Here is a 19,177-nt window from a genome sequence, read left to right as displayed (position 1 = left end):
TAATACAATTTTTCATAAAGTGCCAGAAATGTAGCAACATAAACATGTTTTCAGTTGCAAGTATGAAAGTGTGTCCTCATTAGGGATGATTGATCAATGAGATGGAAATATTTCCAGGTTTATGTAAATATATGTAAATTGTTATGCAAATATATGCAGTTTGAAATGGACCAATCAAGGCTCACTCAGGTTTAAATTTATTGGTCCATTTTCAAACTGCATATATTTGCATAAAAATGTACATACATTTGCATAAACTCTGAAATATTTGCATATTATTGATCATCCCTAGTCTTCATCCAATACTTTAACAGCAGTGAAGAGTGTTGCACATAAGAAAATGAATGTGCAAAGGATAGCATAGGTGTGATATAGAGATGTGGAAAGAGGTATTGCACAGTGTCCAAAATGCAGAGAGGTTACACTAAATACCTGGAATTTACCATAGTCTAAATAAAAGTCTGTCACATTTCTGCAGCAGTGTAATCAGTGATTACTTTGCCCCCGGAAATAAATAAATGCAATGTTTGCAAAACGCCGACGATTTTTGCCAGCGTTTTGCAGGAGTGATTTTTCTGCGATTTCACGCGGAAAAATCACTGAACACTGCAGCGATTTTTCCGCGATCGCTTTTAGCGCTTCTATAGCACTGAAACGCGATTGCCGGGAAATCACCTGAAAATGGTGCGACGCCGACGACGCATTTGTGTTTCGTGTTTTTGGGCGACTTGCGGCGATTAGCGCAAATCGCCCATGTCAGAATGGGCCCATACATTTTATTACACCGGCGCTATGAAAAGCGCTAGCATTTGAGCGTTTTGCCGAAATCGCCGGCAAAAGGCTGACGTTTGAATGGGCCCTTAAGCACTTGGGAAATCGCTATACAAAGCACTTTTTCAAGTGCTTTGCGATTTCCCTATACCTTCCATTCAGGGCAAATCGCCCTGAAAATGGTACATGTAGCACTTTTGTCAGCACATAAACTTTTATCAAAATAAATATACAGCACAAACACAGGTCTATTAAGATCATACAGTGCAGTGATACTGTAATTTAAGATATTGTACAAAAGTAAACATGCAACTAGGCCACTGATTTCAGAATTCACAGAAGCCCATGTAATTCATTGAAGGAGCAAACAGATGACTAACATGTTGTCACCAACAGCTCTATATGGCCAAAAACAGCTGATATATTGGAATATATTGGAATAATTACATGAGATATGTGTGTGTAGCAGTGTAAAATTGGCAGTGACCGTGGTATACTGTGTGTGTGTGTGTGGGGGGGGGGGGGTGATGATAGTATATGAACATGATTGAAAAAAGCATATTGCAAATGCAAAAATTATCTCAGATCTGACAGGCTACTACACAGGAAGAGCTGCTGCTGCTGCTGGGGAAAATGAAAGAAGACATATGCACATGGCTAACAGGTCCATATGACATTAGTACACATAGGGCTTGATTCACAAAAGTGTGCTAACTGTTAGCACGGCCGTTTTCGCGCGAATTTTCGCATTGCGCGCGATCGCGAATTTTCGCACGAAACGATAACATTTTCACGCACAAACGCAAATTTTCACGCGAAATTGATATCGTTTTCGTGTGAACATTTGCGTTTGCGCGCAAAAACGGCCATGCTAACAGTTAGCACTCTTTTGTGAATCAAGCCCACACAGAATTATCAATCACAGTTTCACGCACTTACAGTAACAAACCAAAGTTCAAGCAAATTGCAAATGGGATTTAAACACACCTTTTGTCTCAGCAATAAGTTTTCAAGTGTTTCTTCAGTGCTGGCCAAGTCATTATCTCTCTGCTGTAGCTGGCTCTGCTGGTATAGCAAAGCATGGTGTGCATGCCTAAGGCTTTGGTCAAGGCTCCATCTCCTCTTCTCTGAACGGATCAATTCATTTTTCAGTTCATCCTCCAAATACCTCAAACCTGAAAAACAGCTTTTGGGATAAAAGAAAATCAGTATAAGGCCTCTTGCACACTGCAAGCAATTCAGATTCAGATTCCGCTTTTTAATCTGTTTTTACTTCCGATTCAGATTCAGATTTGCAGTTTGCTCCCTGCACACTGCAAATCTGAATCTGAATCGGAGGTAAAAACTGATTAAAAAGCGGAATCTGAATCTGATTTGCTCGCAGTGTGCAAGAGGCCTAAGGCCTTTTTCACATCTCATTGCGCTCGCGCTATCGCCCACTCTGAGCAATTTTCTTTTTATAAACGCTCTGCTCTGCGTGTTATAAGCGCTTTTGTAAGCACTTTAGCAGAGCAATTATTTAAATCATTTCCTGACGTCAGTCAGGAAGTGATTACTTTGCCCCCCGGAATTGAATAAATACAATATATTTATTCATTAAAGCACTGGGGAAATCTCAATACAAAGCACTTTTTGAAGCACTTTGCGATTTCCCTATACCTTCCATTCAGGGCAAATTGCCCTGAAAATGGTACATGCAGCACTTTTGTCAGCGGCAAGCAAACGGAACACCCCAATGAGAACTATCTCATTGGAAAGCATAGTGTAAGCGCTTTTAGGGTGATTTGTACAAATTGCTTGCCCTTAAAAATTCCCCAAAAAAACTCTAGTGTTAACGACCCTTTAAAGAGACACTGAAGCGAAAAAAAAATTATGATATTATGATTTGTATGTGTAGTACAGCTAAGAAATAAAACATTAAGATCAGATACATCAGTCTAATTGTTTTCAGTACAGGAAGAGTTAAGAAACTCCAGTTGTTATCTCTATGCAAACAAGCCATTAAAGGTAGCCATACACTGGTCGATTTGCCATCAGATTCGACCAACAGACAGATCCCTATCTGATCGAATCTGATCAGAGAGGGATCGCATGGCTACCTTTACTGCAAACAGATTGTGAACCGATTTCAGCCTGAAACCGTTCACAATCGGTGGTGGTGGTGGTGCTGCCGCCGCTTCCCCCCATCCCGCATACATTACCTGCTCCGCCGGCGTGACTCCTGGGTCTCCGCTCTTTTTCTCTGCTCTGGTCTGGTCTGGTCTCCGGCATGCATCCCTTCTTCCTGTCTGGGGGAAGTTTAAACAGTAGAGCGCCCTCTACTGTTTAAACTTTCTGCCGGGACAGGAAGAAGGGAAGCATGCCGGAGACCAGACCAGACCAGAGTGGAGAAAAAGAGCGGAGACCCGGGAGTCGCGCCGGCGGAGCAGGTAATGTATTGCGGCTCTATTGCGTCGGTCGTCGGGATCTCGAACGCCGCTAGCGATGCGCTCTTTACCCGCGGGCGATCGACGGTTATTTTCCGCACGGCGCGATCAACGGGATCAGACGGAATTGATCAAAATTCGGCGTGTAGCGCGAACGATTGGCAGCAGATTCGATCCCAGTGATCGAATCTGCTGTCGAAACGGCAGCAAATCGGGCCAGTGTATGGCCAGCTTAACTCTCCGACTAAGTCTTAGTCATGGAGAGGGCTGTTATCTGACTTTTATTATCTCAACTGTAAGTGAACTGTTTACTTTTTCTCTGCTAGAGGAGAGGTCATTACTTCACAGACTGCTCTGAAAGACTCATTTTGAATGCTGAGTGTTGTGTAATCTGCACATAATATAGAATGATGCAATGTTAGAAAAAACACTATATACCTGAAAATAAAAGTATGAGAATATTTTCTTTGCTGCTAATCTTCTAGTAATTATTCATAGTACACAACCAATTCACTATATCATTTTTTTTTTCACTTCAGTGTCTCTTTAAACAATGTTTCATTTTTAAAAATTCAACTGCACAAACATCTTGTTGGGTTAATTTGATTGCTCCCTTTTAAAGCTGGTCATACATCACTCGATGTAAGGCCACATCGACCATTAGATGGATACCTCTCTGATCAGTGGCGTAGCTAAGGAGCTATGGGCCCCGGTGCAAAGTTTACATTGAAGCACTATATACATAACAATTGATACGGCACACCAAAACCTGCCAAGGACAACCACAGTGTCAGAAGCGCAAGGAGGGGATGGGAACAGTTTGTTAATGATTACTACTATTCAAAGCACCTATAGAAGTGATTATTACTAGCATAGGACCAATAGAGAGCTAATTCTGTGTTTGAGGGTGGGGCCCCTCTGGTCCAAGGGCCCCAATGCGGTCGCTACCTCTGCACCCCCTATTGCTCCGCCACTGTCTCTGATGAATTCTGATCAGAGAGGGCACTGTTGCCTGCCCACATTCTGCTCAGTGATTTCCAATGGTTTTCAGCATGAAATCTATTGGAAATCCTCCTTGCTGGGTCCTCCAAATGTGAAATGCCCCACCCCTGCAGGTGCTTTGTGTTGTAAAGTCTTTCATCTCCACTGACTTTACTCCTGGCCTCCTCCAGTGTCCGTTGTCACAAAAAGATTTGACACCATTTGTAACATCACACATGCCTCAGTGCTGTGTGGTACAGGCAGCCAGTCGCGGTGACAATCGTAACAGGAAGCGAAGAGTTGTGCCGGCAAAGAGGTGAGGCTTGGGTGGACACAGGCCAGGGTTTGTTGGTATTTGTCATATTGAATGCTGTTACCACTGGGAACCTGATAAAGCCTTGGAATCTGAGATGTTTCCAACATTCTTGCTTGATACATTCAACCGATTTCAGACCAAACTCAATAAAAAGATCTATCTAGCAACCATGTTGCAGCACCACTTCTCTACCAATTAAAAAAAAATTATGAATTGGAAGGTGATTCAGTCTGAAATATTGAGAGATGTATTGCCACCCTAAGACCTTTTTGAAACTGAAGTGTTAAAGACCAACTAAACTGAAGAAGGCAAATCCTGAACACAATCATAAATCATAAATAAATCATCATACATATTAATTAAAACTAATACTATTGGAAATTCACTTTACAGAGTGGAAAATCCTTTATACAGATGTGCCTGCTGCAGCTGTGTAGTTACTTGATCTTGAGTAGCTTGACACATCTAGAGACTCCTGTTACTAAAGGTCTTTGTCCTATTCCTTGTGAATTACAAATTCCTATCTCCTCATGAGGACACGTGGTAGCTACTGTAATGCTCGAATTCTAGCAAATTTAGTTAGACATTTATTGCTCTTCCTACTTGGTGTGTCACATGGTCACACCCAGTGGCGTAGCTAAGGAGCTGTGGGCCCCGATGCAAGTTTTACAATGGGCCCCCCCCCCAAGCACGCTATACATAACAATTGAAACGGCGCACTAAAAGCTGCCAATGGCAACTACAGTGTCAGAGGTGCAAGAAGGGGATGGGGAACAGTTTGTTTGTTAATGATTACCACTATTCAAAGTATATATATATATACATGATTCTTATGAGCACAGGACCAATATAGAGCTAATACTGTAGTTGAGGGAGGGCCATTCGGGGCCCCTCTGGCCCAAGGGCCCCGATGCGGTCGCTACCGCTGCACCCCCTATTGCTACGCCCCTGGTCACACCTGGGTGACCCACAGCAATCACTTGCAGTCTAAAAACTTTCTATAGTGGTTGAGTCCAAACCTGTATCACCCAGCGTCCGAAATTAATGTTATGCCTCGTCATTTACTCTCCAACTACATCTTGACCAAGGCTACTGAGCAGGTTAGTACTGTCCCCCATTAATCAATCTTTTCCTGAATCTTAAACACTGGACAGATCAAAGGACACTGAGCAAATCAAAGGATACTATAGGCCATATCCTATTAACGTTTCTTCATGCAGATTTGGGGCCCCCTTGTGGTCCTTTTGGTAAGCTGAAGTAGAGGCCTGCATTGGGTTGGGTACCAGTGGGTACCTGCCGGTTACTCGAAATGCGGGTCGGGTTCGGGTACCCGTTTTGATTTTAATTGGGTTGCGGGTCGGGTGCGGGTACCAGATTCACCAGATAGCAGATTGTGGTTTGGGTGTGGGTAGCAGGGCTGAGGGTGCAAGTCTGAAAAATTAGACCCGCACAGGGCATCAGGTTGGGTACCTGCAGGTTACCTGAAATGCGGGTCGGGGGCGGGTACCAGATTCACCAGAAAGCAGATTGCGGTTTGGGTGTGGGTAGCGGGGCTAAGGGTGCAAGTCTGAATAAATAGACCCGCACAGGGTCGGGTTTGGGTACCTATTTTGATTTAATCGGGTTGCGGGTGCGGGTCAAGGGCAGGTACCAGATTCACCAGAAAGCAGGTTGTGGGTCGGGTGCGGGTAGTGGAGCTGGGGGTGCGGGTCTGAAAAATTAGACCCGCGCAGGCCTCTAAGCTGAAGTGGAGACAGGTCAAAGAAAGTGGCAGGTGGTCCCCTTGCCATCCACTACGACCCAAGAACCTACCTAGGTTGCCTGGTAAGAAATTACTTCAGATAATTTTGACTTTACCCTTTTACCTACTATTTGGTACTTTTTTAATTGCCAGGTACTAAAAGAATTATTTTTAGATAAGATTAAACATTATCTCCTTGGAGAAAAATCAGGAGAAAAGTTAATAGAATATGGCCCAATGTACAGTATGTTTGATTTGCTCAGTGTCCTTCAATCTGCTCAGTGTTTAGATGCAGGAAAAATATAAGTAATGGGGCCAGTACTATTCTGCTCAGTAGTCTGGATCAAGATGTAGGTGGAAAGGTTGCTTCACCACCTTTCTAGTTGGGATAGACAGGTAAGCATAAGTACAGTTGTTAATTTTTTTTCTTCTTGATTTTATATTACTTTGGGTTGCCTCCTTATCACATATACCTAACCACTTATGTAATCCCCATTTGCACATGAGTTGGCAGTATGTTAGAGGGTTCAAGTTTCAGGTGTGGGAGGGAGGTGGGAGGGAGTTGGGAGAAATCTAGGTGTATTTACATTTTATGCAGTGCGGTATTGTCAGCTATGACTAAGGCCCCGTTCACATCTAAAATCACAAAATGCTAGCAATTACCGCTAGCGTTTTGCGGGAGTGATTTTTCCGTGATTAATGTGGAAAAATCACTGGACAAAGTAGCGTTTTGGGAGCGATCGCGATTAACAGTTCTATACATGCTTATCTTGATCGCTCCAGAATGTCCGCCATAACGCTGCATGTAACGCTTTAGCGCTAATCGCAAAATGCCTGCGATCGCGTCAGTGAGAACACTGCCATAGGATAACCACCGCTAAGTGGTTTTAAAAAAGCTAGCGGTTTGCGGTGAGCAGGAATCTCGCGATTCCCGCTCAGATCATGTGCACGGGGCCTAACGACCCAGAGGGGTCAGTATGTCTTTTTAACCTCTACTGGTTGTTATTAGAAAGCCTGTAACTATAGAAAGAAGTCGTTCAACCCCAAGGAAATACATGACGCATATAAAATCTTCATTTCAGGATGACTATAATCATGAATAATACTGTACATATAAATATACACAGAAAATAAGCAGATAGTTGATATCACAAAACCTCCAGTCCATCGAGATTTTATTCACAGGAAAATCCATCAATTGCATTGCATAATTTGCATAATCCAGGTCTGTTCTTTCCATGCAGAAAGAAAGGGTAATATTGTTTTGCTTTTTTCTGTTGATCCATTACTTTTGTCTATGCATAAAATAAATTACCTTGGGAATCTGCTGTCCTGTTCATACAAAGCATCTTTCCTTCTTGCTAATTCATCACCACAGTGATCCAGCAAGCTCTAAGAAACACATGCCATGATGCTAGGATGATTGTTTTCATAGAAGTACATCTTTAATTGAAAATTGATGATACAAACAAAACAATACATAATAGAGGGACTTAACAATATATAAGCATCAAAAATAGTTAGAATATTCATAACAATGTGGAATATTAACATTCAGTACAAGTTTTTTTTTGGGGGGGGGGGGTTCAGTCTTGGAATGTTGTCATACAAGTATTAAACACTTTGTAATGACTTTACTACATTATTCTGTAATAGGCTTTTCCAGCTCATTATGGGATTGAAACGATGGGTAATTATATTTACACCTCACGTGGAGGTTTAGGAGTTTGTATTGGATGTTGTTGTCCTGGAGAAGTAGAAAAAGGCTAGACCATAGGAAGCATCTTGTAAAATTAATTGATTCCTTTTCTATATTTATTGGCAGAGCAAACATTGGGCATTATAGTTCCTACTAGGCTACCCATACTATGTTCTATTCCCCAGTTATCAACAAATACTGTATTGTGGGATGAAGACATCCTGATACAAAGATGCATCTGTTTAGCAGTTAGACTTCAGGTAAAGATTTATTATTAGATCATATTACTTTCTTAGCATTTTGCAGTCATTAATGAATGTATGGTCATCTGGTTTCCTAATGGCAGCCATGGTATTAGTTTCAGATTTCTGAAGGCCATGATGTACATTAATTACATTCAAAACTATCTATTCCAGGCATTTATGTAAAACAATTTATTATATTTCAATGCAAAGGAAGACAATTACTGTGAAGAAATATCATGAAGAAAGCATATAAGGTGCATATAAGCTAAGAAAACGTTTAGCAATGCAATAATAATGAGAAGAATTGAACTTCATCCCAATCAGTAGCTGATTCCCCCTTTCCCAAGATAAATCTTTTCCTTTTGTTAATCGGATCATCAGGGGGGTCTGTATGGCTAATATTGTGGTGAAATCCCTCCCACAGTGTGATGTCAGGACCATGGTCCTGACAGTTTCCTGTCTGTGAACCTCATTGTATTGTGGGAAATTGCAGCTGTTTACAAATGCCAAAAAGCAAGCAGCATCTCCTTCCACTGACATCACCTGCCAGCAGTAAAAATGTCATGTATAAGCCCGACGAAGGCTGCAAGGCCGAAAGCTTGCTTATTTTTATTCATTTTTAGTTAGCCAATAAATGGTATCATCCTGATTTATAACTTCTTACCATGTGATAAATGTCTGAATGTACATCAGGAAGAGGAAAGATTTTACAATGAGCAAACACTGACTAAATCATTATACATAATTATTGTAAAAATGAAGCACTTTTTTTATTACATTATTTTCACTGGAGTTCCTCTTTAACTCAGCAACAACCTATATATATATATATATGATTATTTAACAGAAGAAGGCCTTATACAACAAAAATTAAGGCTTCAGATGCATGCACAGCCATGGAGAAGATATCCATAATGCCAAAGTAGAGGTGAGAATCAAGAAGTCAGAATGATAAAGTGTGTCAGAATGATAAAGTGTGACTGATTCGGGATGGCTGTGTTTGTGGCTGTGCGCCTTAATCTTTATTGTTTAACCTAGGATCTGTTAGATGTCCATTGTGGTTTGCTCTGTGAACTGGACCATTTTCTGGTCTAGTGTGGGCCAGACCTTAGGCTTATTTGTCCACAATATTAGAAATAGACTATACTATTCTATTATAGATAGACTGACCTGTAGTACAAAGATCTTAAAGAGTAATGTCTCGTACACCTGGGGCAACATGGCTGGGCCGAGGCTGACAGACTGCAGGCTAATAACATGTTCTGCTCCTATGCAGGGGTGGAGCAGCACAGTTGTGACATCACACAAATAGCGGGAAAAAGGGAGAGAACAATGCTCTTGGCCGTCTGTCGGCCAAAGCAAGGCTGAGCACCCAAGAGGGTCAGGGGCTGCTGTACATATGCTGGATTCTCAGAAAAGGTGGTTGTTAATGAACCCCTCAGCTAAGTTTCATCTAGCTTGTGTACAGGGCTTAAGTGTACTCGTAACTATTGACAATCAAAGATAATTTCCATCCTAATTAACTATGTATTTATGTCAACTTCTAATTTTGCCTCATAAAGACATTTTTGACCCTATTGTCTGCATATTGTTTGCAAATGTTTTCCTTTGAGCAGCAGTCTGCAAATGTACAGGTACACCACCATACACTAACTTTGTGGGTCTGTTTGCTGGTCTGACAGTTTCCTCTGACTGAGTAGAAAACACACTTGCGCTCAACAAAATAGTTATGGCTCTTTACATATGCCCCTGGTGCTGCTCTCCTAGACTGGATGGAGCCAGTTGCTGGTAAAAACAAGAGGGTGGGGGGAGAGAGAGAGCGCTCCAATGGTGCATTAACCTAGATGTGTAATAGTCACGCACATTAAAAGTTACACTTACAATTGTGATGATTATGCTGCGCTTTGCTTCCAATCCCCCAGTGGGTAACCTCAGCCTAATCCTGCCTGGCCAGGGCGGGAGGTGTAGATGGTATTACAAGAGGACGTCCGTCTGGGGAGAGAGCTGTGCGCCGCTGTTACTGTCTGACGTCACTACCGGTTTCGGCGTTAGTCCACGCCTTCCTCAGGTGACGTTTTACTTCAGACAGTCTAGTATACATAGATTCGCCACCATGGCAACTGTTGCCAGGGGGCGAATTTAAAATTCAAAAAACTTTATGTAGACTTTATTTAAAAACGGACATCTACTGTCAAATAGACTACTTAAATGTAACATGAATTAAACTTCCCTGTATTATAAAACCAGGGTGGCAAACATTAATAAAACCTAGTCCCACATACCTTAGAAATTTTAGCTAAGATGCATGAACATTTTTATCATAAAAACGCTTGATATCAACAAGCTGTGCAATCACGCTTTTGCAGCCAATACGCGCAGCGCTAGTGCAGCGACTAATCAGACCTTACTGCAGACATAAAATGTCTATATATATACCAAAAAAAGGGAGAACAAAGGTCAGCTCTACTAGTTCTCCAACTATGTTCAATTTGTGGACATAAAAAAGGCACCAATTAGCGGAGAGCCATTTCAAATAATAGAGGTGATTAGAAAAATTCTAAAAATTGCGTGGAGGCCAAATTAATTTATCCATGCCAACAATCATACATGTACTCAGACTATTTAGCCTTAGATAAAATTATTTCCATATGAACCAATAAAATGTGCAATAAATACATCAATAATGGATAAATTCAGACCCTACTGCAGGCATTATTTCGTGTGTCAATAATCTTTTTCTCTGCTACTGCGCCTTAGTAGATACCTGATCTGAGGGTCACAGCTAGTTAATATCAGTGTCCAAACTACCCATAAAGTTTACTGTGTCCATGACACGCATAAACATGTCATTAAAAATGAAAATAAAAATAAAAACACCTACAAAAACAGGGACAACCAGCTCAGTGTGCCCTAATACTCAAACCTTAAATTAAAAAATGTGTGTGTAAGATATGTATGTATAAATGCACAAATGTTTATCAGGTAGTGTCATTCCTGGATCATGAAATAGCAACTTGTTAAGGGATTCAATTCAGACACTACCGCAGTCAAAACTCGACACTTAAAAGTAAATGGTCATAGAACCATGTGAAGGATCTCTGTCACTCTGATGTGTGTATGAATAAATACATAATTCATAATCAGCCTAGAGCTGACGGTCACCCTGTTATTGGAAAGAGTGCATGTGTGTGTGCACAGATTTATACACACCCACATGTAAACCCCCCATTTGTCATACCATCCATCGCACGCTGTTTTGAATAAAGTGCAGTGCATCATTCTTACACGTCGTAACATACAGAACAACTTATGTCACAGGCAACGCAGTCATAACTTCAATACTCCGACAGGTATCAATCAGCACCCGTCCCAACAATGTCAAACACATATATACTTCCCATACCGTGACCTCACTGTCATATAGATGATCTTATATTCTGTACCATAATCATATTTTTCTAAGATGGTACAGCCATATCAACAAGGCCCCATTGATTTCCCCTCTGATTGAACATAAAGGGTGATTTCAGGTTATAAAACTTTGAACCTCTAAATCTTCATTTAGGCCTCTCGAGGATAGTGTGTCCAGTCTAAAAATCCACTAAACTTCCCTCTCACATAATCTTTTATATCTCAGGCCCATAGGGAGGGAATCCGATATGTGTTCCAAACCGGTGATTGATAAGCTTCCAGGATCTCCTTGGTGACATTGGTTGAAGTGACGTGGAACACTATGTTTATCGGATTTGGCCTGGATATTGCATTTATGCTCTCCTAACCGAGTTCTGAGTTCACGGGTAGTTCTACCCACATATCTTTTGTTACAACCACATTGCAACAAATAGATGACAAATTTTGTCACACAGTTTATGAATTGCTTTATAGGTATGGGGGGACCTTCCAGATTTGGGATGTTTTTGAGCCTATGTAGCATGAATTGGCAACATCCACACCTGCTTGATCCACACCTAAAGTTTCCCGTCACATTGCTTTTCAACCAGGTGGTGGGTTCTTTTACATCAATTTTACTTGGTGCGATTACATTTTTTACAGATTTTGCTTTCCTGTAGATGACCTGAGGCACCTCTGGTAGGAGATCTTTCATTATGGGATCTTGTAACAATATAGGCCAGTTCCTTTTTATGATGCCTTGGATTTTTCTTGAACTTCCAGTATACTTGGTAATGAAAGTGGGCCCACCCCTGGAGCCTGAGGCTTTCTTATTATCTTTATTCCTGCCTCCATGTCCATTTAGTAAGCTGACCTCACTCCCGTCTATGCCAGACTGGTCTAACGCTTCATCTTTTGTATTTTTAATGATATTAATATCCTGGTATTCTGAAATGGCAGCATCAATACGATCATCCCTGTAACCTTTTTCTTTGAATTTTTCTCTTAATATACCCGATTGGTTTTGGTAGTCTGTATCATGAGAGCAATTCCTCCTTAATCTGCAAAATTGACTCCTCGGGATGTTGCTTATCCATTTAGGATGATGGCAGCTATCTGCATGGAGATATGAATTGCCTGCCGTGGGCTTGAAATGTGTCCTGGTTTGTATATTGGAATCTTGATCTATAAAAAGTTTGAGGTCCAAAAATACTAGTTCTTCTTCATGAATAACATAAGTGAATTCCAGCCCACAGTCATTGTTGTTACAATAAGTGACAAACTCCTGGAATCTATTTTTAGTTCCCTCCCAGATCAACAGTACATCATCAATGTACCTAGTGTATAGCACCAGGTTAGCTTTAAATGGGTGGTCAGACCAAATAAAGTTTTCTTCCCAGAATGCCATGTAGATGTTGGCAAAGCTGGGGGCAAACCCAGCCCCCATTGAAGTTCCACACTTCTGTAGATAATAATCCCCCATATAGGTGAAATAATTGTGTTCTAGTGCGAATTTGAGAAGGTCCAATATGAATTGGGCTTGACCACTATTAAGGGATATATCTTTGGACAAAAAGTGTCTGATAGCCTCCAAACCTTTAATATGAGGTATGCAAGTGTACAAGGAGCACACATCAAGGGACGCCCAGTGGTATTCTTTTTTCCAAGCATAATGTTTAATAATTTCTAAGGTGTGTAAAGAATCTCTTGTGTACGATTCTGTGTGTTGTATTATAGGTTGTAAGAAATAGTCAACATAATCTGATATGGGTGTTAGTATACCTTCCATCCCTGCGACAATAGGCCGCCCTGGTGGTTCTACTGTACTCTTATGGATCTTTGGGATGTGTTAAAAATATGGGATTAATGGATTCTTGGGGCCATATCCTATTCAAGGTGATAAGTAGCTTGCAGATGCGAGCTACTTATCACCTTGCCATCGCGCGAGGATTACCGGCAAATCCTATTGCCCATATCCTTCACGCGATGGCCGATCGTTAGGGAGCATTACTCAGGCGAAAGCCTGAGCGATGCTCCCTTTTACCGAGCGATGGGGAGTGAGGTTTACGCTGTGGTGCTGCCCATCAGCACCACGGCCTCACTCCCCACACATGCGCACTCGCCAGCCGAACATCGCCGACATCTTCTGCCGCAGCATCTGGGGGTCTCCTTTAATAAGGAGACCCCCAGAGCTCCCCGTCGGGTCGCCGCACAGTTTAGAAGCCCCCGCGCAGCTCTGCACCGGCACCCCTGCTGGCATACATACCGCCGCAGATCACCCGCCGCCTCTCGCCGCAAAATCCGTTGCGTAATTACAGTGTATCTAACACTGTAATTACTGTCTGCACAGAAGGAGCCCGGGCAAAGCATCTTTGAATCTGCAGCCTGGGCTCCCCATTGGTCCGCTGTCTGAGCCATTTTATTGGTTCAGACAGCGGACCAATGGGGAGCCCAGGCTGCAGATTCAAAGATGCTTTGCCCGGGCTCCTTCTATGCGGACAGTAATTACGGTGTTAGATACACTGTAATTACGCAACGGATTTTGCGGCGAGAGGCGGCGGGTGATCTGCGGCGGTATGTATGCCAACAGGGGTGCCGGTGCAGAGCTGCGCTGGGGCTTCTAAACTGTGCGGCGACCCGACGGGGAGCTCTGGGGGTCTCCTTATTAAAGGAGACCCCCAGATGCTGCGGCGACGACGTGCGTTAGCTAGTTTAGACCTGCTTTTTGCAGGTCTAAGCTAACGCTCATGTCTGCCGGGAAGCATCGCTTCCCGGAGACATGATAAGGGTAATTGGATTTGGTGTTAAGAACTCGCTGGGCGATTATATCGCCCAAGGGAGTTCTTTTCCGCCTGGGGGGGGGGGTCTAAAGTTTAATTAGATTAGGCGATGCCCCCATCGCCTAAGTTAAGAACTCGCCAGTGCTTAGCGCTGGTGAGTTCAGCAATAGAATATGGCCCTTAGGCTTGAGGAAATTATACTCGTCCTTATTTATAATCTCGTTAGTGATTCCGCCATCAAGGATCTTTAATAAAACTTTAGAGAATTCCTGTGTTGGATCCTTTCTTAATTTCGCATAGGTATTGGGATCCTCTGACTCCCTTCAGTCATTACATTGTTGCCAATGGCCGCTTATGACAGGCTTACTTTCCTATATGTGATCTGATTTCTACACAACAGGTCTCATCACTGCTCTTGGTATTCCTTTCCTATGCCCAGATCAGCAGTGGCAAATCAGATAAAATAGCGCTTATGGCAAACACTGAAATAGCATACCCTCCAGTTAGAACGCCTGTTACAATAGCTGCATTCTTCCTCACCCTTACAGGTAGAGCAACCCCTTCACATAAATCAGACCCCCCCCCCTCCTCCTCCCACAAAATCCACACTCCCCACACAAATGCAGTGATGTCACTGAAGTGCTCTCTTCTCTCCTCTCTTCAGGTAGCCACTGATCGGCATGTCTGTGCATAATGGGGAGGAAGCGCAGCATGGGGGAAGTGCAAAGAGGTTGCAAGGCAGGCATGGCTACCATGGCTACACCAAAGATACACCTCTGCAGATCAGTGAACATCCAACTTCTTGTGCAGATAACAGATACGTATGTGATGCTGTCATTCACAGCCATGGGCAGCAGTGGGGAGTTTGCAGGGAGAGGTAAAGCAATATACCAGAACAGGCAGATCCCACAGCAATGCTGGTTTACAATGAAACAAAGGTGCAGGTGATGATAAGATTCCTTTAAGGGGGGAAAGGGGGGGGGGGGAATCTGCAGATGCTTGAAAACTCCAGTGATGTCATTATTCAGAGTTGTCTTCAGTCCATATCCTCCTTACAGCTAGTTATACACATGCAATTTCCTACAGCCGAGTTGATTATGTTAAATTGAATCTGACAGGCATCTATAGCATAACCCCAGCATAACCAATGGACTTTCCATCTATTGATTTTTGAGCAGTTTATGAATGGGAAGTATGATTGGACATGCTTGAAAACCTCCATGTGAGTTGGAGGATAACCCTGGGGGGTGGGAGGCTATTTTGAAGTCCACTTAGTGCTGCCCTACATTGAGAGATACAATGCTAATGTTTTGATTGATGCTCTAGATTTTTGCTGAAATCTAATGCAGTGTGGATGGAATCCATCACTATTTGATTGATTTTGGATCAGAGAGGGATTGATCTGCTTGCCGTATCCTGCCATTATAGAACGGTGTTTTACCAGCTTTACACACAGCTGCTGTGATGTCACCTTTCCTCCAGAGATCTGGTGTTTTTGTGAACAGCCAAAGAGTTTTCTGATGTCTCCAGAGTGTCAAAATCATTAATGCAATTCAACTGCAGTATTTATTATTAGGCAATTGGGTATTGATTTGGCGTATGTGTTATTAGGTCCATACAGCCTTTAGTGCTATTTGCCTTCAGCAAGCTACCAGTATGTGGCTGCAGCTGGTAATGGGACATTTATATTTATTAAGTTTTACCTACTGCTTGAAAAATAGTAGTCTGGTTGTATTAAAACAAATAATAATAATAATAATAGTAATAATAATAATAATGTACCAACTCACCATGATGGAATACTATGTTCTAATGGTCTTTGTCAAGTAAAGATATTTTTGGTTCTGTAATCTTGTTCCACATACATTATCCTCCACTGATCCTTGAACTGTTAAGTGCAATGTTATGTTTGGAGTTTCCATTTCAATTCTCTTGCATGAAGAATCAGTATCCATGGGAAACGCCCCACCCATCTACTTGGGATTAAAGAGAACTCAGTGAAGCTTTCATAGTTAATCATTGAAGAGAATGAGTGAGGACAGTAACACGGATCGGAATGTTTGCCTCCAGACAACATTGCTTCATATGTGTAAACCATGAAGAAATGAAAACTAGTTACAGAACTGCCTTCTCTTCTTGTAACCCTAATCTGTGTGCTGGCATAATAGCTACCTGCCTCTGAGATCTAGATACAAGCTAAGGCTTTGATTTGCCTTCGATCACTTTTTTAAAAAAAACTGACCACTATATAGTACAAAATCTAACAAAATAAAATAATTTAAAAACATTTTTTTCTTTTGGATGGTTAGATGATATAGAAACATTTCAAAGCTATCAGTTATGTACCAGCAGCCAAAAATGTAAATAATGTTATTTTTACTTTATACAGTAAGTGGGCATATAGTTTATCCCTGACTGGAGTTCCTTGAGACAACATTCTGTATATTTAATAATGTTGTAAACATCAGAAAAGTAGTAGTACGGTAGTCTAGCTAACTGAGTTTACTATTTGTCAATACACACTACTGGCCAGTGACTTAAACAATTAACAATGGCATGATAGTGTCAGTTAGCTAGTCTGTTGGCTAGGGTATGTCAGGGCTGGATTACTGACCATGCAACTGAAGCACTTGCTTAAAGCTTAAAGAAAACCTGAACTGAAAATTAAAAGTCAAATAAGCATACACAAGTCATATTTACCTTCCATGTAGTCTACTCCTCAGTGTCTTTCTCCTGTCCCGTGTCCTGTTTGTTCACTGTGATCAAGGGAATTTTCCGTCCGCCATTTTGAAAATGGCCATTACCCATAACAGCTTTCTGGTCACCACACAGTTAAACTGTAACATCGCCCACTTGAGCCATAGGGAGACATGGACATTACCTGGTACATCAGTTTTCCTCTCAGCTATAACTGACAGCAACTGATATTTTACTGACAGCAACTGATATATTTCAGACCTGACAAAATATTGTCAGAACTGGAAGGGATTATTGTCAGAAGAAAATGGTGAGCTTCTGAGAGGAACTGATGGCAAGGTATCTATGTAATGTTCATTTGAAGTTACCTCATGTGTTTATTTTAAATATTTTTACTCAGTACAGGTTCTCTTTAAAGCACTATGGCACCATGGCGAAAAATTGTAAAATGTAAAATATGTGCAAACATAGACAAATAAGAAGTATGTTTTTTCCAGAATAAAATGAGCCATAAATTACTTTTCTCCCATGTTGCTGTCACTTACAGTAGGTAGTAGAAATCTGACAGAAGTGACAGGTTTTAGACTAGGCCATCTCTTCATAGGGGATTCTCAGCAAGGCTTTTATTCTTTATAAAGATATTCCCTAAAAAGGATTTAAACAATGATGCTGGCCAGCTTCCCTGCTCGCTACAACTGCCATTCACTAAGTGCTTTTGAAAATAAATAAATCCCTGAGAATCCCCTATGAAGAGATGGACTAGTCCAAAACCTGTCGCTTCTGTCAGATTTCTACTACCTACTGTAAGTGACAGCAACATAGGAGAAAAGTAATTTATGGCTCGTTTTACTCTGGAAAAAAATGTACTTCTTATTTGTCTATGTTTGCACATATTTTAAATTTTAAAATTTTTCGCCATAGTGCCCCTTTAAAAAGGAACTCCAGTGAAAATAATATAATAAAAAAGTTCTTCATTTTTACAATAATTATGTATAAATGATTTAGTCAGTGTTTGCCCATTGTAAGATCTTTCCTCTCCCTGATTTACATTCTAACATTTATCACATGGTGACATTTTTACTGATGGCAGGTGATGTTAGTGGAAGGAGCAGTTGGAAACGGCTATAAACAGCTATTTTCCACAATGCAATGAGGTTCACAGACAGGAAAACTGTCAGGACCATGGTCCTGACATCACACTGTGGGAAGGGTTTCACCACAATATTAGCCATATAGACCCTCCCTGATGATCCGTTCGAGAAAAGGAAAAGATTTATCTTGGGAAAGGGGGTACTACTCTTGGGAAAGGAATTACTGATTGGGATGAAGTTCAATTCTTGGTTACAGTTTCTCATTAAGTCACCAGCCACAGTCTAAGGGGCCCTAGGCAAGGTAAGCAGGACTCCCCTTCTCTCCGTGCGGCCGGTACAGTGCGGGTACAGGAAGAAACTCATCGGCTTCCGACATTCCTGCAGCTCTCTTCTGCAGCACCTCCAGTGTCCTCTCCATGGTTACAGCAATGGCTGGCATGTGACAGTATGTACTCAGCGCATCATATGGCAAGAGACATGCTGTCACATGGTGCTGTTATAACCATGAAGAGGATCTAGGGGGCTCTGCGGAAGAGAGCTGTCAGCGCAGGAATGTCAGAATCCAGCGAGTCTCTTCTTGAACGCTCCGCTCACACTCTGAAAAGGAAGGGTGACTCTAGGCATATGGCATTAAACTTTCACCCAGTACGCCTAGAGTCCCTCCTCCCTCTGCAGAGTGCGAGCAGAGCATTTCGCCATGAAAGGAGGTCACATCTGACTATAGGGGGAGGGGGGAAAAGAGGCACATTTGACTGACTATAGGGGGAAAGAGAGGGCATATCTGACTATGGGGGGGGGGCACATCTGACTATAGGGGGAAAGAGAGGACGCATCTGACTATATGGGAGGGGGGGGGGGGGAAAGGGGCACATCTGACTATAGGGGGAGGGGGGAAATGGGCACTTCTGACTATAGGGGGAGGGGGGAAAAGAGGCACATCTGGCTGACTATAGGGGGAAAGGAGGGCACGTCTGACTATAGGGGGGGGGGGGGGCACATCTGACTATAGGGGGAAGGGAAAAGGAGGGCAGGAGGGCACA

General features: G+C 42.1%; 1 protein-coding gene across 1 annotated transcript in view; it reads right to left on the bottom strand.

The window, feature by feature from the left end:
• Window positions 1–14,878, bottom strand: part of LOC137548484 (myosin heavy chain, clone 203-like) — an 85,818-nt gene extending 70,940 nt beyond the window's left edge. Inside the window, exons 1-3 of the mRNA XM_068271155.1 lie at window positions 14,846–14,878; window positions 7,551–7,627; window positions 1,759–1,957 (exon numbers count right to left, since the gene is read on the bottom strand). The gene's annotated coding sequence lies outside the window, so the exon portion shown is untranslated. The remainder of the gene's footprint in view (window positions 1–1,758; window positions 1,958–7,550; window positions 7,628–14,845) is intronic.
• Window positions 14,879–19,177: the final 4,299 nt, after the last annotated feature.

The sequence above is a fragment of the Hyperolius riggenbachi genome, chromosome 1 (assembly GCF_040937935.1).
Source record: "Hyperolius riggenbachi isolate aHypRig1 chromosome 1, aHypRig1.pri, whole genome shotgun sequence".
Lineage (NCBI taxonomy): Eukaryota > Metazoa > Chordata > Amphibia > Anura > Hyperoliidae > Hyperolius > Hyperolius riggenbachi.
This window is presented reverse-complemented; position numbering and strand designations above follow the sequence as displayed.